Raw genomic sequence first — 24407 nt, 5'->3', positions numbered from 1 at the left:
CATAGTAGAAGCCATTTTACAGCAATACAGTAGAAGCCATTTTAAGGCACAACAGACTGTATCTTAACAAAACACACACACCAAGGGGTTTTAGGCGTCTTACCCCATAGTACTTGTTTCTAGAGAGTATGTCATCTGTGTACCAAGTTTGGTTGAAATTGCTCAGAGTTATGCTGGAACACACACACACACACACACACACATGATAGATAGATAAAATAGAATAACACTGTCAATCTATCACTGCTCAGATAAGACTCCTTACATACCTTTGTTCAGGCAGGAGGAGGATAGTGTGACACCTCCTGGGGAAAATACATTTCATTTGGACTGTTTTCAGCTTCACTGGAGCCTTTTTGACAATCTGCCTTTTACTGCTGGAATTCTACACTGAAAGCCTTCTAATGTAAGAGGCTAAGAGATCTCTCAGGGGAAAAATGCAAAATCACTGAAAATAGCAAAGTATTTTATCCCTTTAATAAGAATACAAGAGTATTTCAGTTAGTTTAAAATCCCATCAATGGGGTCTAATTAAGGGGTTTAGTCATGAGCCTTCAAGAATGAGGAAAAACAACACACACTTCTAGGAAAAAAGTAATCTTTTTCCCTCCCTTATTTTCAATCGTAGAGATTCCTTTGAGAATGACAGAAAAGTTCTGATTCTATTTAAAGGACTACTGTTGCACAAGAGTTCTCACGTGACAGAGCAAATGATAAAAAGACAACAAATGGGCTGAAATGCTGCTATGATTTATTCATACAAAAAGCCAAATGAACAGCGTTTGGCTAAAAATTTGGATTGGTGAACCATTCCCTACCTCTTGATGGGAATTGAGGGGATTGAAATTTTAGCACACTTGGAGGCCCTCACGAAGGGGAAGTCTGCACAATAGGAAGACAACACTCAGAATCAAGGCACAAAAGAAAGGCATCTGTCCAAGCATCACAAGTTCCAGCTGTGCATCATAACATTAAAAAAAAAACCTGCTGAAATTCAACTGAAAAATAGCATGGCATTTGCTTATGGTGACAACAATGAATATTTAAATATGTAAGTATGAATGTTCCTAATATTGTAGCATAAGTATGGAGCAAGTAGAGGCAGTAGGCCAAAATGCTTGCTCTACATTTGTAGTATCTGCAACAATCAATAGATTCTTGTCTTTGTTTCCTTGGTTTCTGAGCTGCTGTCGATTGAAGTATCTCCAATAATACTTCATGTACATTTTTCCAAAATAGACCATCCTCCTGGTAGGATCTTGCCAATCCAGAAACACAAGAAGACTAGAACATATGCCCCAAAATAAGTTTAGAATGATTTAGAAGAAATAAATAACAAATTCCACTCCCATTCCCACCTCAACCCTTGCCTAAGGAAGAACAACAGAAAATCTAGTTTGTCTATTAGCACAATATACCTCTACTGATTTGGTTTAAGTAATTCGCCCATTGCAACTCATTTCTCCAAAGAAAAATTTAAGTTTGGCCTCCAGTCAATCAACCATGACCTGCCCCTCTTTTTAAATTCAATCATCTGAATCTTTGCATCATATTAGAAAATGACTTTACTCACCTATAGATTAAAAACTGTTAATAAGTGCAAATATACAAGTGTGAAAGTAATGGTATTTGAGATGTGCGCGGAAGGAAGGCACCGGAATGGAAAGGTTAGATAGACAGCTCTCTGTCAATCCAATATGTATGGTATCATGATCAAAGGACACACTTAATAAAATTAAATATTTGGATTTGCAAGAGAGAAAAAAAGTTATCTCTGCGAGTTTGCGCCCACGTCCACTGACAAGGAACTCATTGGTGAAAGCTTCCTACTTTAGAAGCCTTGCAATTACAATTACAGAAGCCATGTAGGGAAAAGCCAGCTGAATGTAGAGATGACCAAGCTAAGGAGATATGATCAGAGTCTGAAAACTTCTTTACAATTACAAGGCCAGGAAGAAATAAGAAAATCGGTCAGATTATTTCACAAAGCTCATGGCAAGCACAATTCTAATTTTGAATGCTTATTCGGGCATCTTTACAAAATGGCTTTCAAGAGTTGGTACGGCCTGTCACAAAAGTATCATCTTCCAAAGGGAAAAAGAGTGAGACTGCTTTGGGTCAAATTCTCTAGCCTTCCAGGAAGTTCTTCATCTTCTTCACTCACCCTTCTTTCCCTTTCTGAGCAGCTATGCACATTTTTTGGAAAGAGCTCTGATTGCAGCCATCCATTATTTTTATTTTCTCAGAATACCCCTAGGACCAACTTGGGACCCAGGATCATTTATAAATAAAGATTAAGCCAGACGTTGATGCTTTGCAGGACACCAACTTTCCATTTAGTTTTGACAATTGATTGTTTATGTTTGAAGAATTTTAAAGTCAAGTGGGAAGGAAGGTCTGGGAGGCATTAGAACTGTCTGCAAAAGATTGATGCTTATGGGCACCATCTTGCCACCCCAGCTCTTGGGAATCATTTCAAGAGATGGGCACAATTACATCCCCCCCCCCCCGACTAAGAATTCAGTACCCGAGGGGTTTTCCAGATGAGTCATTTTTGCATAAAACTCCATCTGTAGTTCTTGTTTTGCCACCAACTATTTTTATTCTTCTTTGTGTTTAACTGACATTACTGTTTTCTTATTGATGACAGAAAGGCCATTCATTAAATATTCAGCAAACATATATCACAATCCATCACACTTTTTTCCTTTCAGGATAAGATCATTATCCAGAGCACATTAGAAGTAAGAGTCAATGCTCTTCTGCTGGCAAAATTAGCTTTAAGAATAGTATTTTATTTTTAGAAAGTGGATATTGTTGAAGCAGCTATGAATTGGATTCCTTGAGAAAAAGATCAAAAGTTTTTAAAATAAGTGAATGTTCCTCTAGAAATGTAAGTTCTTTTTTTTTTAATAAACACATATCATCCTAAAGAGAAACTATTTTGCGGAAGTGCCAAACTATAGTTTAATGTTCCAAAACTCTAAGGCTCACCTTCTCTTAGAGCAAGCCATGATATAATCCACAAACCAGCCCACAGAACAGATAATGTAGAAATCTTATATTGAATAAATCACAGTTTATTAAGTTCATACATTAACCAACCTATTCTGGTTTAGCACAACTCCCAACTAAATGCACCCTCAGCAAGTAAAAACCAGTTCAGATGTAAGGGCTGGACCCAAAATCTGAACAAATCAAACTAAATCATAGATGGAGAAGACCAGAATTTTTCCATACTACACACAACATTAAAGCCAAGCCAGGATCTCAAAATACCAAAAGCACTATAAGGAACTTAAATATTTGAATTCTTGGTAAATTTTATAAGTGGCTGTCTGGATTTCTATTGTAAATGTATGGGTATCTAGGTTGGGTAACAATACATTTAAGTAGTGTAGACATGAATGTCTAATGGTTAAGACACCAAGCTAAAAACCAGGAGACTGTGAATTCTAGTTCCACCTTAGGCATGAAAGCCAGTTGGGTGACTTTGAGCCTGTCCCTTGTTCTCACCCCAACCTACCTCATAAGGCTGTTGCTGTGTAGAAGATAAGAGCAGAGAGTGATATATTCAACTTACATATTATTGTTGATATATATACGTATATATCAACGTATATATTCAGCGTATATTCAATACCTTGAGTTATTTATAAAAATAGAGATAAAAAAATATAATCTGAAAAATAATAATAGTAATTAGAATCACTTATCAACCTGGAACAAGGGTAGATAAAATACAGAGACTTTGACAAATATAACTGACAGTCTTCAGAGAGTATTTTGGAAATGTTATTTCCAAGACGTAGCCTGGACGAGTACCAGATGGTTGCCTGCCACTGGTTTCTGACCCATCTTCCATGCTAAGTGAATGAGACAAGTGGGCTTTGTGCAATTCACACAGCTGTTAGAGTTATTCAGATGTACAAACCTCCCTACAGAAAGTCACCAGAGAACCTCTTTTTAATGTTTGCAGCAGTGGCACTATTTCCTTGTTATATCTGATTTTTTGAGATTCATAGGAATGAATTGCTTCCTGTTCTCAACAACTTGTTTATGCTGCCTTTCAAGATTTCTTATAATGTTAGTTGAATTTTTTAATTGCCCTTGAATTTGGTTACTGGGAAATAAGCCCTAATTCTTTCAATGCAAGTAGACAGATTTAGGATTATAGGTTATTCCCAACTGTAGGCTTCCTTAAAAAGCTGGTTGGATATCAAGACCAAAAATGTACAGAAATGAACAAGTTCACAGTTTCTCACAAGCAACCAAGTCCAAAGAACAGTGACAAATAAACTTCCAGGAAGCTTGATTTCCCAACCCGCTTCAAAAATAATCATATTATTTAGCAAGTATGCTTGGGACTTATTACATTGTTCCAGTGGTGGATTCCGGATTCCGTTCCAACCGGTACGGTTGCAACGGCCCCGGCAACACCCACTTGGACGTGTGCAGTGCACGCGCATGCATTGTACATGCCTGCAATGCTTCCGCAAGCCTCCGTGGTACTCCAACTGCTCAGCGGAGCATCACACAGGTACCATATGCGCCATGCGCATGTGCAGAAGCGCCAAAAGCTTAAAGCACAGGTAAGGAGCGCAGGCGGGTAGGTAGGCCCTCCGGAGCACTGTACCAGAACGGTACCCAGTGCTCCGGGAAGGATCCGGTATGCCCATACCAGGGTGTATCGCCTGCAACCCACCACTGCATTGTTCCATCAGCAATGCTAGCACCGTTCCTTCCACAGACAAACACTGAAGGAGAGAGCATCTCTTCCCATGGAGACTCTCTACTTATTTAAGGCCTAGATTTTCCCAAATCTTTGATTTCAAAGTGGGCATACTTTTAAAGGCAGAAGGGGCTCTTTCTTGCAGACTGTACAGGCAGAAGTAGGACAGATGTGCTTATTCCGGTATCCCTGAAGGAATACCAGTAGTTCTCATGTTCCTGTTCATTCAGTTTCAAGATAGTTTCCCTCTATTATTGTATTCTCAATGAATGTAAAGAACATCCCCACAGATACACTATTATTATTAGCATATGGCATTATTAAATTAGCCAAGAGACTCTCAATGCCAATGCAGAGTCATTGTTTGGCTGCCAATTTACTAGCTGTACTGTGGGACAAGCTCACACAGTTTCCAAGGTGCGCCGCAGGAGCGCAAGCTAGGTTCGCACTAGAAAGACCAGCAGCAGCAACCAAAGCGAGCCAATCCTCCACCAGAGCCTCGCAAATGAAAGTCACAGCCAGGAAGGTTCAGAACTGGCAGGAATCTAGCCGCCTGCACAAAGCAGCAGCTCAGCTCCACACTGAAATAGTATCTATTTATCTACTTGCCTACAACATGCTTTCAAACTGCTCAGCAGAAGCTGAGGCAAGTGATCGGAGCTCACCCTACATGCAGTGTTGGGGCTCGAACCTGCTGGAGCAGAGACCATCTCCAGTGTCATTAAGCCACTGAGCCATTGCATCTCTTTAGACACACTACTGACTGGTAATTTATTGGGGGTGGAGGCAGCTTCCTCTTGAATAACCCAAGAGTTGATCACTTACTTCCCATTTACTGTGGGAACACAGAGATACTAAGATTTTTACATGTGTCAAACTCAAGCACCTTTATTGGCAACAGTACTGTGTTTTCCCAAAAATAAGACAGGGTCTTATTTTCTTTTGACCCCCCCCAAAAATAAATGCTTGGCCTTATTTTTGGGGAGGTCTTATTATTTTTGAGGTGCAGGAGGCGGCGAGCCTGGTCACCTCATGGCTGCTGCTGTGTTGCAATATTTTGGGGGAGGGCATATTTTGGGGGGAGGGCTTATATTAGCATATGAGTTCAAAAGCCTGATTGGGCTTATTATCCAGGGAGGTCTTATTTTCAAGGAAACAGGATAGGAAAGTGTTTGCCATTGCTTTTTTCTGGGATTTTATTTTATTTCCAAGTTTAGCCAGGTGGCCTCCCATTTAAATAAGAACAAGCCCAGAGCCTACACAATTCTGAAGCCAAGAGCTGCACACTTCTGGTAGTTCAGATAAGGTTTAAAACAAAAGACATAACACTCATAATACTCCTTTTTCCCCCTTTCAAGTTAGTCTTGTCTCTTGGCCATTTTCTGGACCCTACAGTTTTCTTGGCAAGATTTTTTGGAAGTGTTTTGCCACTCCTGCTTCCTACGGCTGAGAGAAAGTGATTAGCCCAAGGGCACCCAGCTGCCTTCGTGCTGATGGCAAGACTAGAATTCACCGTTTCTAGCCTGATGCCTTAACCACTGCACCAAACTGGCTCTGCCATGAAAAAGCTGATGAATAAATGAACATTATATTCCATCCAACATGTTTAATTACATGAAATTCTCTTCTCCCCTGAAAACAAATCCAGAAGCAAATTCATTTTATTTAACTGAGTCACATCTAAAAAAAAGGATTCAAGTGAAATTGTCTATCCACCCCTGTCTGAAGTGGGATTTTTCTGTCTATTCTATGAAAGAGGCAGTCACTGATGAAAAACATATAGCCGAAGCAGATCACAAACATCATCCTTTCTCCTGTCAAGAGTTTCTTTTTTTCCTTTTAAATATCCAGTCTTCCTAACCAGGGCAACTTCCAGTTTCCATCCATACTAATTTTTCAGCAGTGCTCAAGTTTAAATCCTCCCAAATGTACAGAGGTTCCCATTAATTCATCACTAAACAAGCAACAAGATCCAGACACTCTTTTCAAAATTAAGCTTTTTTTTGGAAGAGACATCCTTCCCCCATCTCCACTCAGGAATCATACAACAACTTGTTGGAGAGTTTTCTTGTGCCGTGACCAACACAAAGTAGGCCAAGAAAGTACTGTACCCAAGGATAATCAAGAGGCTGACTTCATGAACACAACAGCGTATTAAGCTTTGTCCAACTCAAAACCCTCAACAGATGTACAGAGACTAAAACTTCCAAAAAAGTTTTTAGTTTGGTTTTTAGTGACTGTGCATGAGCAGTTCACTGTAAATTGTTCTGCGCATGCACGGAGAACAATTTACATTGAACAGCGCACATGTGTGCAGGGGGTGCGAACTGGTAGTAAAACCGGCAGCAACTCATCCCTGCAATAGGCGTGAGCTTAAATGGACTCCGGGGGATGGTAGAGGACAGAAAGGCCTGGAGGAACGTCCATGGAGTCGCGATGGGTCAGACACGACTTCGCGATTACCAACAACAACAACAACAACAGGAATCATATATGTATAAGTCAAATATCTTTTTGTCATTTGAACTCTTCCAAATAGATAAATGCTCTAATTTGTGCAGCAAGGAAATGCTTTAAGGGATGAAATGGATAGCTTAAACCTCTGCAAGGGTTATATACTTTCCCCTTTTTATCCCTCCCAAACAAAACCCACAAATTTGGTGCCAGAGTGTTTTAGTGACTGGGGCAGGAAGGGGAGTGGGGGAGCAAAAAAGGATACTGGCAGCCACTTGAGTTTATATCTTTGTGCTGCAGTCCAATACATTTTAGGGAAACCTGGCAGGGCAGACAATTGTTCTCCATCTTTACTCTATCTTACAAATATTAAACCACAGGGAAGAAAAAAAGACAAAATGCAAGGAGAACATTAAGGCTTGTTCAATTCCAATGAAAGAAGTTAGCTGCATTTGAACCACAGGTTACATTCTCTTTAATAGGGCAGTGGGCATGATCTACCATTAGCCACAACAGAACTTAAGAACATAGGCTGGGTCGAACCCCTGGCCCATTTACTCCAAGCAGGCTTTTCTCACAGTATAACTAACTGCACAAGGAAGCCAGCTCATTAGACTCCAAGCAGACGGCCTTCAGAGACAGCTACACTGCCATCAAGGCCAATTTGGGGTAATTTGCATGTTATCACAAGCACGTAAACAGGATCATAGATTGTTTCACAGCTGTTTCACTACTAGTTTAATCAACGGTAATACTGAATGTATCATCCACAGTTCCATAACAATACCTAATAACACTCTGAAACTGAGAAACCTGTAGCAAAACTATTTCTGTTCATTGCAAAAATGTTTTTTTTTAAAAGTGCCCATTTCACAATTCTTGCAAGCAAAGAAAATAAGTTAAAGACCATCTCACAGGGGGAAAACAACACACGGCGTCTTAGAATAAGTGAATACATCTGTGCAGCACATCTGCCCCAAATAACTTGTTTTTGCCTCCAGTATACTTAACTTTCTTTCATTCAATATCAAGGATTTTGTCAGCTTAACTTTCGGAGACATTCCATCTTTGTTTACAGTGTACTTACCAATCTGGCAAATTCAACCTGCCGCTTAAGATTTTTTTTTTTTGCTTTGAACTCAAGTTAAAAGCTTAAAGCTGAAGTTTTAAATCTGCTAAAGTTACCAACTGCTGAGCCTAAATCTCATGACTTTTCTTTTGACAGGATGGAATATTTTAGCCAACAGATACAGTACTTAATATACTTGGGAGTCTCCTTTGGCCCTAAACTCCTCCTCTAAAGTCTGTTGCTCCAAGGGCAGAAGCAGCACTAGGATTTTTATATTATAGCGAGGGCTAACCTTTTTGTTGTGTGCCGAAAGTGCACGCATGTGTGCCCACACCCATAATGCAATGTGCGCACACACACCCGCGATGCCCATGCATGTGCATGACCCCCCCTCCCCGTGGCCCATTTTAAGCCTAGCAGGCCTCCCTGCAGCCTCCTGGGACCAAAAATGGGGCACAGGGAATGTGCCCCCCCGCAGCCCGTTTTGGGCATAGCAGGCCGCCCTGAAGCCTCTGGGACCAAAACACTCCCCCCCACCCCCAGCGTATGCGGGCACAACCCCCTGAGCATGCATGTGCGTCTCCCACATGTGCAGCAGAGACCAAAAACCAGCTGCCCAGCAGGAGGCGTGCGCGCATGTATGGTGGAGCTGAGCTCGGGCGATGGCTTGCGTGCCTGCAGAGAAGGCTCCGTGTGCCACCTGTGCCATAGGTTCGCCATCACAGCTCTATAGGAACTGACTGGATTTTCAGGCTACATTAAGCTATGATCATTATGTCAGATTCTTTTGGCTCTTGGTCAAAATATAAAGGCTAACTTGATCTAGGAGTTAAGGTACCAGGCTAGAAACCAGGAGGCAGTGAATTCTAGCCCCCTTTAGGCATGAAGGCCAGCTGTGGTGACTTTGAACCAGTCTACCTCTCAGCCCAACTCACCTCACAGGGTTGTTGTTGTGGTAAAAATAGGGGGAGGCAATAGCATTGTGTAGGTTTGCCTAATTCATAAACGCGTTTACATTATGTAATGTATTTACTTACACATGTATTTATAAATTGGTTATTTATAAAAATAATAAGAGTGGGATTAAAAAAAATACTAAAGGTTTTTGTATTGACTAGATAAAAAAAGATAGATTCAGTAGAGGCAAAAAAAATATATCAGAAATATGACATAGGGACTTGATGTACTGTGGGAACAGCCCTGGGAAAACTCATTTTAATGGGTTGCACACAAATTTGAAAAATAAATCTTTAAAAATGACATGTGACTATGGCTGGGTTTATGCATTAAATCATGACAGATTTTACTTGGTGAAAAACAAGTCCTGTGGTTTGAAAATCATGGATTATGCTCAGAGTAGCAAACAACTATGGCTTATTCAACAAACCATAGTTAAGTTGACATATGTAAACTCAGCCATTTTTATGGGAGAAAATGCTTGCGCACCAGGATTCAGAGTTTTGAGTGATCTACAAATAATAGTCAGAATATTGCTCTTGCTTAAAAGTTACTTTTGGAGATATTTAAAATTATTTTAAAATAACTTTAGTACAACTTTCCCCAGCCTGCAAATTCAATCATCTCCAGCAAGCACAATTTGAAAAATGGTGAATGGGCCCTATGGAATTTGAAGAAAAGCTCACCTAGGGAGATCAACTTGGTGAGAATTGTTTTGGTCAATGGGAATTTTCAAAGGGCAGCACATCCACTGGGCTAAGTAGAGTTATTCCCAAGAATGGGATCTAAAATGAGAACCTCAAGTGCAAAGCAAAGAGTTGTACGCTTTGAGATGCAAGGCATAATTTCATCAGCACCCAAAAATGATCATTTCAGCTCATACTAAGATAACAATGTAGTCACCACTGAGATGACAAATTCTTAGCCTGGGATTGATCCATCATTTTTCAAGACACAGTTGCTAAATCTAGCACTACTGAATAAATCACAAGGTGGGAAACAAAAACCAAGCCAAACAATATTATGGCTGATATATTGTGTGAATCTTGTTCTCCAGGAGAAGAGTTAGGAATCTTTTTCTAGTTCAAAACTGTGGATTCTAGAATGCAGCCACATCAAAAATGGCTTTGCTGAAGCAGTGAAGACACAGAGGTGAGTTTGACCTCTTCAAAAACATTTGCATTTAGCATTCTCTTCCCCCAGCTCAAGGAGTTCCCCAGGGAAACTAAGCTGATTGGAGAAAATAATGTCAAGTAGCCAAGATCAAGGTAAGGGGCAAGGCCTGAATGGAGATTTAAACCAAGAGACTTGAAAATTGGGGTATGGTCACCAGCCAGATGCTTCCTTTATTCAATGAAAAGAATTGCAGAAAATCTAAAGTATCATCAAATAATGGCTGAAAAATCCATTATTTGAGTATAAAAAGAAGTAGAATAGGGTAGGGTAGGGTAGGGTAGGGTAGGGTAGAGTAGAGTGGAGTAGAGTAGAGTAGAATATAATAGAACAGAATAGAACAGAATTCTTTATTGGCCAAGTGTGACTGGACACACAAGGAATTTGTCTTTGATGCATATGCTCTCAGTGCACATAAAAAGACAAGATACATTCGTCAAGAATTATAAGGTACAGCACTTAATGATAGTCATAAGGTACAAGTACGCAATCAGGAAACAATCAATATCAATATAAATTGTAAGGATACAAGCAACAAAGTTACAGTTCTGCAGTCATAAGTCATAAATAGCAAATAGCTAATAGACTCCAATAGATGACGAGGATGTCTGAATCATACAAAATTTCCAGCATGAATATAATCTACACTATTCATACTTTCTTTGGAGCACAATCCACTGGTGTCTCAATCTTGTCAACTTTTAAATCATTATTAATTCCCTTGCCTATGCCTTGCAGCCCCTTAAGGTCTTATACTTTTTCATATGTTCTCATAATAGCTCAATATAAGAAAAATTCAGTATAAGAAAAGAAACAAGAAAATCATGCGTTGCCAGTAAATACTCACAAGAACCAGAAGTAACAACACTGAAGAAAGAGAGTAAAAATAAAAAGACAACCAAGAACAGCCAGAGGAAATTAGAATATGACTTGTTGAAACCAAGCAGGTTATTGGTGCTAAATAAGCCATTCTGCTTCCATTTTTGCCACAACCCCTCTGGTTTTTCTTTTCATTACCTTATACTAAACAAACATGTGACCCATTGGGTCTTGTTTTGAGAGCAAGTTTGATATGACCAAAATGAATAATAAATTTTAGGCTGACCATATTTATTTTACCTCAATGCTGGACAGTCCTATGGTCATCTAAAGAAAGTGTATGTATGACAAATAGAAAAAAAATTGTAGTGGTAAACAAACTTCAATAGGCAAGTCAATATTTACCTAAACAGATAGACAGAATGGCAACAGGCAGGCAAAAAAGCAATGGAAGCAGATTTCCGACTTCCTGCTGGCTTCCCAATTGACTTGGTTTCTGGGAAACCAGCAGGAAGTGTCGGAAATCATGATCATTGATTGACTGCAGAAATGCTGCAACATGCACAACTTTGCAAATAAAACTAGACTTTCTACATTGTAGAAATTTTGATTCTATAGGAGTAACAGGTCCTGGATTTTTGTATGCATTAGGTTATTGAATAAATTAATATGTTCTTAAGGTACCTTGATTCAAAGATTGTTGTTGTATAATGCACTAGTTGGGCTAAAGTGAGGGTACAAACAGACAAACACAATGGAAGTTTTAGTAGTATACAGATAGTCTTTGACCTATGGCCACAACTGAGCCCAAAATTTCCATTGCTAAGAAAGGCACTAAGGCATTAAGTTTTTCCTCATTTTATGACCTTTATGCCACAGTTGTTAAGCAAATTACTGCAGTTGTTAAGCAAATTGTATGGCCATTAAATAAATCTGGCTTCCCCACTGACTTTGTTTGCTGGAAGCCAGCTGGGAAGGTTACAAATGGTTGATCACACAATCCTGAGGTAGAACAACGGTCACAAATACACGCCAGTTGTCAAGTGCCCAAATTTTGATCATGTGACCATGAGGATGCTGCAAGGGACATAAGTGTGAAAAACAGCCATAATTCACTTTTTCAGTGCTATGGTAACTTTGAACGGCCACTAAATGAAGGCTTGTAAGCTTGTTCAGATTCCCCTTTGCTGAACCAGACTTAACTCTCTGAGGCTCACTGTTTTCTTCCCCTTCTACATTCCTCTAGTTTCAACACAGGCTCTACTTCAAGAACAAGCCGTGCAACTTTACAGACCACTAGAAAAAACAACTGGACTGATTGCCCAAATAGCAAAAAGGAACAAACATTGCAACAGTTTCAATAACTTTCCTAATGCCTGCATTTCAGAGCACTTCCCAAGCACTGTCAAGTTAGAAAAACTGCAGAATAGCAATATAGCAATAGCAGTAGACTTATATACCGCTTCATAGGCCTTTCAGGCCTCTCTAAGCGGTTTACAGAGAGTCAGCATATTGCCCCCAACAATCTGGGTCCTCATTTTACCCACCTCGGAAGGATAGAAGGCTGAGTCAACCCTGAGCCGGTGAGATTTGAACCGCTGACCTGCTGATCTAGCAGTAGCCTGCAGTGCTGCTTTTAACCACTGCGCCACCTTGGCAGAAGTGGTTGTGAACATAGTGGCCACATGAAATGGCTTCAACAGGAAACTGTCTTGTACCATGCCAGATCCATGGTCTACCTGCATCCTTTGGGTAAGTGTATACATTACTCTAAACCCCAATAAGAGTTGGAACCTTAACTTAGAAGACGTTGTGGGCCCAGCAGGGATAGGGGCAAATTAGCTATATAGGCAGGGCAAAATTCTAGAGTTGGCAGAGGTGTCTTTGTTTCCAAAATAGATTTATGGCACAATTTATGATGAGCACTAAGCTTCTCAATTTTTCTTCCCTCACAGTTGTACCAACAATAGCCAGGGGCAGGGAGCTTTTGGGCCACAAGTGACTTAGTACTTGTGTGAATTAAGCTAATTGTGGCTTATTTAGAAAATGTGTTTAAAACAGATCTAACGTAACATGCCATGTAATTGATACCCAACCACCCTGTAAGGTTTCAGAGAGTAGCTTCTTTTGGTCCTACAGGATCTAGGGATGCCAAGGATTAAACCTGAAATAGGTAAACATCTAAACCACAATCCTTTGGTTGCAGTTAGGATCATAGATTGGTCGTTGCATCCCGTTAGAAATCAGGAGACTGAGTTCTAGTCCCAGATTAGGCATGAAAGCAGACTGGGTGACTTTGGATCAGTCATTCTCTCTAAGTCTAACCCACCTCACATGGTTGTTGTTATGGGGAAAATAGGAGGAAGGAATATAAGCTTCATTTGCTGCCTTGAGTTATTTATAAAAATAAACAAATAACATCTGCTTAGAATAGTCATAAGAAGTTGGTTTTTAGAATTGTTTTGGGGGGGAAAACCCAAGATGACATCAGATGGCAGCAAGGAGATTTAAAAAAAAAACTTTGCTCCTATTAGTGATTGCATGATTACTGAAAATCAGCTACTACAGTATTATACAAAAGATAGTAGTGTGGAGCAACCACAGGTATTTCTCATTAAATGAAATGCTTACATGCTGCAGACTTAAAGATCAAGAGCACCTTTTTAAAAGCAGCAACAAACCCCAGAAACTTCCAAATGACTAGAAGATAAATAAACCAAACATCAAGAAATAGTGCAGGAACAACTTGATCCTTTGGCCACCTTGCAGAACTCTTGTCTTTCATTTCAAAGCATTTCCTGTGTTGCATTTGAGGTTTGTGGTGTTAAAACTTGCAATGGCTCATTCACGCATGAGCTCCCACAGAAATATATTTATGAAACAAAAGGTCCAGCAGAAAACAATTAAAAGTGGTATCAAAGTTGCATTATGAGCTATTTGCCATTTCCCATCTAGCATTTCTTCCTACCTCTTTTCCCGTTTCTAGTCAACCTAACACATCTCCCCGATTTCTTTAAGAGTGGAGAGGACATCAGAAATGAAATCTTACAAACTCTGATTGCAACGGCCATGGCTTAGATCGGGACTTGATCCCGTAACGTTTAAAACAGTGACAAGGTTATAAAATAATAAATTAGCAAAAATGAAGGTGTCAACCTGGATGTACGCCTCCGATCCTCCAATACTTTGCTACTTCATCCCCCCCTCCCAAAGAAACTGTGGATTAAGAGCAGCAACAAAATCCGGTCCCCCCTCTCCCCATAACTTAAAGCCAAGCAGTGAACTTCAGAGCGAAAGCACTGACAAATACCGAAAGAGCAAAACGACTCGCTTTGCAAAAAATAAATAAATGAATGCATAAATATATCTATACTTTCTCCACCAGCAGGGGTTGCTTCCAAGCGCTTCCGGAAAGACTCCAGAGGGGAAATCAAGGCTCGCTGGGAGTGCAAGGGGCCGGTGCGCCTAGGAGGGGACCGGCTAGAGTTCGAGGCTGAAAGCGGGGAGAGAGGAGAAGGAGAGAGAATCGGCACGGGGGGCGCGCAAGACTGGGTTGCTCTCGGCGAAAGATCTCTCTACAAGCCAGAAGGGGAGAGAAGTAAGAGAGAGAGCCAGCAGTCCACATAATACAACAGATCACTAAGTTTCGAGAAGACAACTCACCACCGCGGAGTTAGTGCTTATTTGCTGCTAGTGTTTGTTGCAGAACACACCCACACACCCCAGTGTGAAAAAAAAATACCAACCTAAACTTCTCCGCGCTCTTTCCTTCCGTCTGGAGCCATGCAGAGTCTGCCCACGGCCAGGGCTCTTCCCCCCACCCTTACCCAGATGTTTATGGCAAGCCGAGGTTGTCAGCTGCCTTGTTAACTCTTTCGGCCCCCGCGGGGCAGGGCGAGGGAAAGGCGAGAGACCCCACCCTTCGGGAGCCCCTTCCAAGCCTACCTTCCTCCCTCGCCGGCCCTGCGCTTGGGGTCAACCCAGGGAAAAAAGGGAAGGGGCGGGGAGAGGCCGGGGAAGGGAGCCATCCACTTCTCTTTCCTCTGGCGGCGGTTTTGGCGGGGCTGCCTGCCTGCTTGCCTCCCAGGCTCCCGGCTTCCAAAAAGGGGGGAACGGGAGGAAGCAACGCCCGGGCTGCAGCCGGGACCTTTCGGCCGGAGGGGCGGAGAGTTGTGCGCGGACTTTGCCAAGCATCTCCACAGGAAAAGGAAGGATGGGCTCCTTCTGAGCTTGCTCTGGCTTGGGACACAAATACTCTCGCTCTCTTTCTTCCCTCGCTTTCCCAGTTCATTTCCAGCCACGTCGTCTTCCCCCCCTTCCCGCCTAAAGGAGCAGGAGGGCCGGTATGGGCGAGAAACGCTCTCCTTACCCGAAGTAATTGCCATCACTCCGCCCTTTGGCCCGTGGCTGCTGCAAGTAGAAATGCGGCCTGTCGTTTTTTTATGGCGGCGGCGCAGCCTCTCTGGAGCAAAGCTGAATCGGCCGGGTGGAAAAGCCGTCGGTTTGGGGAGCACACATCAGTATCAAGAAGGGGAACGATGGCTTTGGATATGAGGAGTTAAGTGACGTTTCCAAACAGGCCTCAGAAAGAAAAAGGAAGGTTTACTAATATAGGTAGTCCTCGACTTACAACAGTTCATTTAGTGACCAAAGTTGCAACAGCCCTGAAAAAAGTAACATGATTGGTTTTCACAGTTGCAACTTTTCCAGCCTCCCCATCAGGGGTGGGTTTCTCGCACGTGGCGCACGCATGCGTACTAGCGTCTGCGCGATGCTCCAGCTGCTCCTGGAGGATCGCGCAGGCGCTGTATGCGTTCTGCGCATGTGTGGAAGCGCAGAATTTGTAAAAACCGGGTAAGGAGCGGGCGCGGGTATGCGGGGGCGCGCGGGGGGGGGCTTCGCCGTTCCCGGAAGTTACTTACTTCCGGGTTCGGTGACCAACCGGATCGCAGGGACCGGTGCGAACCGGTCGAAACCCACCCCTGCTCCCCATGGTCATGTGAACAAAATTTAGATGCTTGGCAACTGGTTCAGCTTTATGATGGGTGTCCCCTGTTCATGTGTTCACCTTTTCCCACAGTCGGTGGGGAAGCCAGAAATGGGGCAAACTTCACTTAACAAATTCCTCAGTTAGCAACCTAAATTCTGGGCTCCACTGTAGTTGTAAGTCAAGGCATACCTGTACAACATAACAAAAAGAAAGGAATGTGTGATGGATTTGTGGATTTTGTTTGATCTTTGCTGCAGTTTGGGATATACAGGATTTTTGATGGAGAACCCAAACCAGAATTGGTGCCATCTTTGAAATGCAAAAAAATTAATAAAATTTTTTGCCCAGTTGTTTTCTTTTAAGCAGCTTCCCTCAAATAAAACCATTATAAACCAAGAAATGACTTGAGACAGAGTAGACAGTATTGGTGAGGTCCGTGCTTGTTTTAAATCCTTTCCTGAATGTTTAATCATGGTTTCAGGGCCAGTTTGATGTAGTGATTAAAGGCTAAAAAGTGGAAGACCATGAATTCTAATGCTACCTTTGGTCTAAAGGCAGCTGGGTGATCTTAGGCCTGACACACACAAGCACACAGCCCTAGGAAGGAGGCAAGGGTAACCATTTCTGAATTCTTTCCAAGAAAATACTTCAGGAATTTGTCCATTACTGGGAGTAAAGACTGATCAGAGGCAGAAAAAACATGCACAATTGGTTTGATTCACACATAATATAAGGCACAGTCTTGAGGAAGCAAGGGCTGTACTTCAATTTGAAATGGCACACAAAAGACCACATCTCAGTTTGTGTGAAGCCAGCTACTATAGACAGTATAATTTACAATTACATTTAGATTTAAACTTCAATTAATATACAGTTGATAGCAGTGGTGGGTTCTGGACCCCGTTCCAACCAGTCCACATGGACGTGTGCAGTGTGCGTGCGCACGCACACAGTGTGTACATGCATCTTACCACTTCTGCAAGTCTCTGCAACGCTTCAGCTGCTCAGCGGAGCGTCCCGCAGGCACTGTATGTGCTATGCATGTGCGCGGAAGCGCCGAAGACTTAAAAGACCTGTAAGGAGCTCAGGCGGGGGGGTGAGCCCTCCAGAGCACCGTACTGGAATGGTATCCCTGTACCGGGGCGTACATCTTACAACCCACCACTGGTTGATTGTTCAATAGGCATTCAGTAGCCTTTTGTAATTTGGCAGGATCCTTAAAGGGGGACACATCCAAAATTGATAAGGGAGATGGTACTCCTGCCATAAATTGTGGCTCACAAACTAGAATGTTTCTGTACTTGGCTACTCCTTTCTAATCCTCAAAATAGTACAAAGGATTGCTGATTGGTGTTTCCATTAGGGAATCTGCTGTAAAAAAAAAAAGCATCACGCGAAATAGGAAGGGAGTTTGGGAATGCAGCTGTTTCAAAAACCATGTTTGTGTGGCACACTGAATCACATCCTAGTCAACCACACATTTTATTGGTTGGACGTGCTTTAACCCAGATGGTGGTGTTAGTTTAGGTCAGGTTTTTACAAATCAAGAACACTGGGCTAATTGAATCATGGCTCTCTGGCATGAAAATAAGAGCTGCTTGCTTTCTAACTCATTCTTTGTAAAAGGAATTTAAAAATGAAAATATGAAACAATAGTTCACTGATGTATTGCAGAAAAGATTATACTGTCCTGAGGAAGAAACTCAATAGTATCACCTTGATTTTTTTTTAGTATGAGATGAGAGACAGGAAACTTGGAAAGGTTTTCAAGATTCAGTTACTGTATCCTGCAACACTAATATAGCATTTCAACAATGGTGGGATGCAACCGGTTTAACAACCGGTTTGGTGAGTGTGTGTTTTGTGCGCATGCGCCTAACACACTTGGGCGCAGCATTCAAAATACACCAATTTGAAGCTCAGCTGCTTATCTTCTAAGGCACCCCCGGTAAGTAGAACAGCAGAGACGTGGAAATCGGTTCCACCACAAAACCGCGTTCGACTAAAGGGCGCTCGATGAAACCGCGTAGCTGACATCATCACAGCGCGACAACAGCGCGGAGACAGAAGCACGCTGTAAATGCTAAACCTAAAATTAACCCCTAAACCTAAACCTAACCCCCCCTTCAGCTGTGCCACACAAGTCAGCTAAGCCAGAAAGAAGAAAATATAGGACAGCAGGCGGTGGTGGGTAGGCGGGGCCAACTGATCATATCAAAAGGCTGGTATCAATTTTGAAAACCTGTTGAAGTTTTTCTGTTCCGTATTACAATAAACATTGTCAAGGTGAGGTTATTTTGAGTTTCTTCGGCCTATCACTTTTTTTCCCCAATAGATACTTCCTCTTTGTGCTGGAAACACCCCTAACTGCTGAATTTGGCTAATGCAGATGGTGAAAATTTCATTTGGTTGGTTTGCTTTTTAAATAAAACTACACTTTGAATTTTATGCCACCATAATAAACACTTCAAGCACAGATCTTGTCTTTGAGACTCATTCACTTAATATTCATAAAATGACTAAACAAATGCCTTTATGCATAAACATATACAGCAGATCTAAATATACAATTCAGCCTCTTAAAGTTGATGGTCACAGCCCAATCTTCCTTGTAGCCTCTGCATGTCTTGCCACTTCCTGGTTATAGGATCTTAACAACATTTACACATTTCCCTATAAAAACAACAGAAAGCACATGAGGATTTTTGTTTCTTATTTTCTTTTTGTTTTATTGGCTTGTTTCTGTGTTTAATATGGTATGCTGGGAGGAAAACATGGGTTAACATTTCAAGACTCGCCCTTTGAACTACTATCAGGCTGATATTCATATTGGTATTTCAAAGATGCTCAGGTCCTTAAATTGACCATATATCACTCTGCCTCCATCCCGCCCTCCTTTTTGGGGAAGGAGGATTAAGTGGGACACAATTAATAGTAGCAAATCCTTAATCCAGGGCTCCTTTATAAGCAAACAAAAGAATCTTGGTTAAAAAATGATGGCTTTTAAACTAGACAATGAACCTTCACTGGCATTCTTCTTCTTCTTTTTTTTTTTTTTTTTTTTGCTATGCAAGGGGAAAGATAAAGGGATGAAACCATTCTTGTTCCTTTAACAGCTGCAAGGGAGGTAGATATTTAGCAGCTGTAACTTTCCTGGTATGGAAATGATGCAGCCCTGGGAAGTTTCAGCTGTGGAGTTTGGATACACCTGCTACCCCACCCTTCTCAGCTGCTAAAGGCCCAAGATCTTTGCCAGGAGGGGGGAAATATAATAAATGGTGGCAATGTGCTTTGTCCAGCTGCTCTCTGAAATTGCTAAGAGCTAGCCTTTACGGAGGAAGCTGATCCTCATTATTTCCTGCCAAGTCCAACAGTTGCAGATTTATATAACACATCCCTCCTTTGTGCTTTGCATCACTTAATCTGGGAAAGAAAGAAAAAAGAATGATCATCTTTGTTTTATTTTATTTTGATTGCGTTTGATATTCTTAAATTATTTATAGCCTGCTTTTCTAAGCAAAAAAGCGCCTTCAAACACCAACCAGTGTTTGTGTCATCAAACAAAAATAGGTTTATATAAAGACAGTAGCTGGGGAAAAACCCCACTTGTGTCCAATTGCTGACCAAATGAGCTCCTGAGAAAATCCTCTGAGGCCCAACTCCAAGTCCAGTTTGAACCCTGGTGTGTGTGTTTTGTGTGTGTGTGTGTGTGTGTGTGTATGTGTGTGTGTGTGTGTGTGTGTTTTATAGCAGATCTTTAAAGGAGGAACACTGGACACACCCTAAACAGTTTGTGTATGATCTGTCCCACGCAGCTACAAGCAGAGGGGTCAGGCTTAGTTCAGAGTTCTTTATGGCAACTATAGTTAGAGTTCCATATTGTCAGTTGTGCCAGCTGAGTTGCCAATTGTTTAGTTTTAACTATCCACTGAGGGCAGTTAAGGGAGGGGCTCCTTTTATGGGAGTCGTCCTGTATCAGCAATTACAAATGCAGGAAATCACACTTAGAATTCTTTATAGCAGCTATGAATTTCTCCATTGTGCAAAAATTCAGGCAAAACAAGTCTAATTCAGAAGCCCAAATTCCAGTGACACATTTCCAGGAAGCCCAATGCAAGGTTGAAGCTGTTTGCCAACAAAAGCCACACTCGAATCCTCCTCCTACAGAATCCGCTATATCACATTGCATCATTCTCACGACTCAAGCGCCGCATGGTGCATCTTTGAGTCATTTGCATTATGTTATCGTGACAGTATTAATTCAATTTCAATTTCTGCACCGCCCCTCTCACCTAGGTGGCTGGGCAGCTTACAACATCAACTCTGCATTCTTTACAACCTCTTGGTGGTGTCATTTGCTCCCTTTGTGGATACCCGTAATGTCAGACCATCCACGCCGATGGAGTAAACAAAACATAGATTGTCAGAGGATGGGAAGAAACAGTGGCTGGACTGTAGATTTGTATTCTCTTATGCTAATTGGGAAAAGCCTTGTGATGTCTCAAGTATAGGTCTTTTTTGTTCATGTTCCATAGTTTCATTTTGGCTGGTATTTGAATAGGAGGCCTCTTATATACAAAAACATTCTTTATTCTGTTATCATTTAAAAATTATTATTTTACAGAGGTTACGGTTACAAACTATATCTATCTCTCTCTCTCTCTCTCTCTCTCTCTCTCTCTCTCTCTCTCTCTATCTATCTATCTATCTATCTATCTCTATCTCTATATCTAATCTATCTCTATCTCTATATCTCTCTATATCTCTATCTCTATCTCTATCTATCTCTATCTATATCATCTATCATCTATCATCTATCATCTATCATCTATCATCTATCATCTATCATCTATCATCTATCATCTATCATCTATCATCTATCATCTATCATCTATCATCTATCATCTATCATCTATCATCTATCATCTATCATCTATCATCTATCATCTATCATCTATCATCTATATTTCTATCTATGAACTAAAAATAGGCAGTTGTGATAAGTGCACAGTTCACTCAAGAACAATTTGAGACCAGCTTTAAGTTAAAATTATTTGCTCATAATAGCCCTTCTCTGTTTTTTTTCCTTCCTCACCAGCAGTATTCAGTGGCAGAACAGGATTTACTGTGTTAGGTTAATTGGAGGGAGGACAGGGACCTTTTCACTGACATTTTTTTTCCTGCAGCCTAATACAGCAAAGCAAAAATCAAAGGAACAGATTAGCTTTGAGGATGGTAGATGAAAAGGCAGAAACTGGCCAGGAAGTAAAAATAACACAACATTCAATTATGTCGATATTGTTGATTTATTTGTAGAGTAAGGACAGTTTTTTCCAACGTATTTGTAGCATCAAGTAAACTTGGAGTAGTTTTGTAAAAAAATAAATAATCTAATACAGTATTTGAAGATTATTTGAATAGTCTGCCCAGGATTTATTTATTTAATCAATTTATTAGCTTTCTCTAAATCACAAAAGCTTCTGTAGATGGTTTATAGGAAACCAATTATTCCAGAAATACCATAACCCGACTTCAAGGAGCAATAATACCATAAAATAACACAATGTTCTAAAAGAGGGTTTACAAATTGCTTTGCCCCAGGACATTTTAGAAAAACATGTTATAGCAACTTTAAGGCTAGCAGGTCAGGGCTGTTCCAGCTTCTGGAGTTGGTCATTCCACAGTGAAGGAACGGACACAGGGAAAGTTAGCATAGCGGAGAAAATTTAACAAATTGGACACTGCAACACCACCTACACCACCCCCATGTCTTCTAAATGTGACCACGTGGAAATATTTGAATATCTACAATAGTCTGCTGGAGAGAGAAATGACAAGCTTTGTATAAATGGGATTTTGGGAAAATCAAAATAATAAACATTGTAATTCAGCTCCTTGTAGCCTAAAAGACATGATGGTGTGGCTCTGTGGTATTCCACCAATTATAGTTAATTACCATCTACTTAGATTATTTCTTTGGGTCTCTCTGTTTTTGCCTATATCATGTTCCTTGGAGAACTCAGCTGATTTTCTTCTGGCTCAATTGTGGCCCCATAGAGCTCAGGTTTCAAAGTTGTGCCAGTTCTCACTTCCCGGCCTTTAGGCTCAAGTGAATCTCTGTGGTGGAGAAAATACTGCAAATCTTATAAACAAAGTGGAGATTCCACCCTTCTCCCCTTCCATATTTTAGACATGACCAGAGTCACATTGAATCAAGCCCAATTTCTCTCTTTGCCTGTAAGTCCATCTAAACCAAAGCACATCACAGGGACAACCCTTCAAGGGAATTGCAATATAGAGAGAAAGATGCTCTCAGTTGCTTCCATCCTCCGTCAGTGGATGGCCATGAGATTCTTTGTCCTTCACAATGGACTTTGATCTGCCCCTCCTGAAAAGGCTGTTCAGACAGTCTAACATCAGAACTCAACCCAGCTCCTTATGATTTCCTATCTGGTAGGCCTCAGCTTCTAAACACTTTTGCTTTTCCATTGGGGCCCCTTCCTGGCACCCAATAATCATTGTAATATAGTTCTTCTCAGGGGTGAACTGCTTAAAATACAGAGCTGAGGTGTGCAGTGAAAAAAACGTGGTGGGGAAACAGCATTTTCAATACTGTTGAACTTTTCTATATAATTTTATTGAAGGTTCTGAATTTAGAGACCAGCTTGAATTGTGTGGTTTTTCCTTTTCCTCACTGTTTGATGCAGGTTCCATTTCTGCTGCCCTGCTTATTAAGCCCATACATAATTAAACTTGGGGTGGCCTATATTTTGTTCCCTCTAGCCCAGGAACCCTGGTCTACAAACCCTGGGCTGTGGCCTGTTTGAAACCGGGCCACGGGAAAAATAGGCAAGCATGTATGTGTGAAACTCACTCGCATGAGCATTTGTACACGCGCATGATGCTCCATTTGTACAAATTGAGCTTTGTGTGGGAGCATCCTCCATTCTCACGAGTAAAATTTGTGCATGCGTGAATGGAACTTCGTGCGTGAGGGCAAAAACTCTCCACGTGCCTGTGATGCTCTATTTGCATGAGGGGAGGGTACGCATGCATGCAGTTCGCACAAATGGAGCTGTGCGTGTGTGTGTGTCACACACACACACACACACACACACACACAAACACACACACAAGCCGGGGCGCACCACCAAATTGGAAAGGTTGGGGACTACTGCTCTAGCCCATCTTCTTACCCCTTCCTTAAAAGACAAATATTTAGGTCAGTGGGTCTCAACTTTCCTAATGCCGCGACCCTTTAATACCGTTCCTCATGTTGTGGTGACCCCCAACCATAAAATTATTTTATGTTTTCAAAAATATGTGTTTTCCGATGGTCTTAGGCGACCCCTGCCAAAGGGGTCGTGACCCACAGGTTGAGAACCGCTGATTTAGGTTCTTAGAAATATATTTTTATTTCAGTAAGGATGGAATCCCTAAAAGCCCTATATCCCTAGAATCACCCCCCCCCCCAAAAAAAGGATATGTGGGGATATTGCTTGGAAGAATTCCCACCAGCATCCAGCAGTGTCCCAAGAGTTTATGATAATTTCCCTCTTCCAGTGACTTCAATTACAATCACCAGGGAGCCAGCAGTGATGCTCAGGGGCTGCTGGTGCCAGAGCCGAGGGCACAGTAGCAGGAACTAGAATCATTAAACAGGAGGAGAATCATTAAACAGCAGGATGTGTTTCACTCTGATATATCTGTCTCCTGCCAAGACTCTCCCTGGAAGGCCAGCTGGTTTATGATTGACTAAACCCCTCCCTTCCCTGCTGAGACTTTCAGGTTCTGTTTCAGTGAATTTTATTACTGTTGTTTTTTTCCTTCTAGTGAAGTGTTATGTGAATGTATTTGTGATAAGCACATGCCAAGGTGGTTCCTTAAATTCCCTGTAAGGCTTTCCATCAGTTCAGGAGTGATCTTTTTTTAAGATCACTTTTTAGGCATATGGGCTTAAGTCAATCAGGTCATCGCAGATCATACAGTAGGTCTCATTTTATACCCAGATTTTGAAATGGTCTCTACTACCTGTTAAATTGTTCAGTTTCATTTGCCATCTTTCGTGACCTGACAATTACGCGATAGACATATGCGCACCGACAAAATAGCGCCGATTAAAACGCGACGTCAAAATCGCGCCGACAATTTCACGATGATAAAATCGCGACCACAAAAGCACGATGACAAGCACAATAACATCGAAAATTTTT

The 24407-nt window shown here is 41.4% G+C and overlaps 1 protein-coding gene across 1 annotated transcript in view; it reads right to left on the bottom strand.

Moving 5' to 3' along the window:
• Nucleotides 1-15046, bottom strand: part of WIPF1 (WAS/WASL interacting protein family member 1) — a 69704-nt gene extending 54658 nt beyond the window's left edge. Inside the window, exon 1 of the mRNA XM_087708865.1 lies at nucleotides 14951-15046. The gene's annotated coding sequence lies outside the window, so the exon portion shown is untranslated. The remainder of the gene's footprint in view (nucleotides 1-14950) is intronic.
• Between the last annotated feature and the right edge of the window lie 9361 nt (nucleotides 15047-24407).

Source organism: Thamnophis sirtalis, unplaced genomic scaffold, assembly GCF_051295495.1.
Source record: "Thamnophis sirtalis isolate CommonGarterSnake01/CBP01778 unplaced genomic scaffold, rThaSir2_p1.2 scaffold_1, whole genome shotgun sequence".
NCBI classification, from domain to species: Eukaryota; Metazoa; Chordata; class Lepidosauria; order Squamata; family Natricidae; genus Thamnophis; species Thamnophis sirtalis.
Note: the sequence above shows the minus strand (reverse complement) of the source record. Positions and strands in the feature narration are given on the sequence as shown.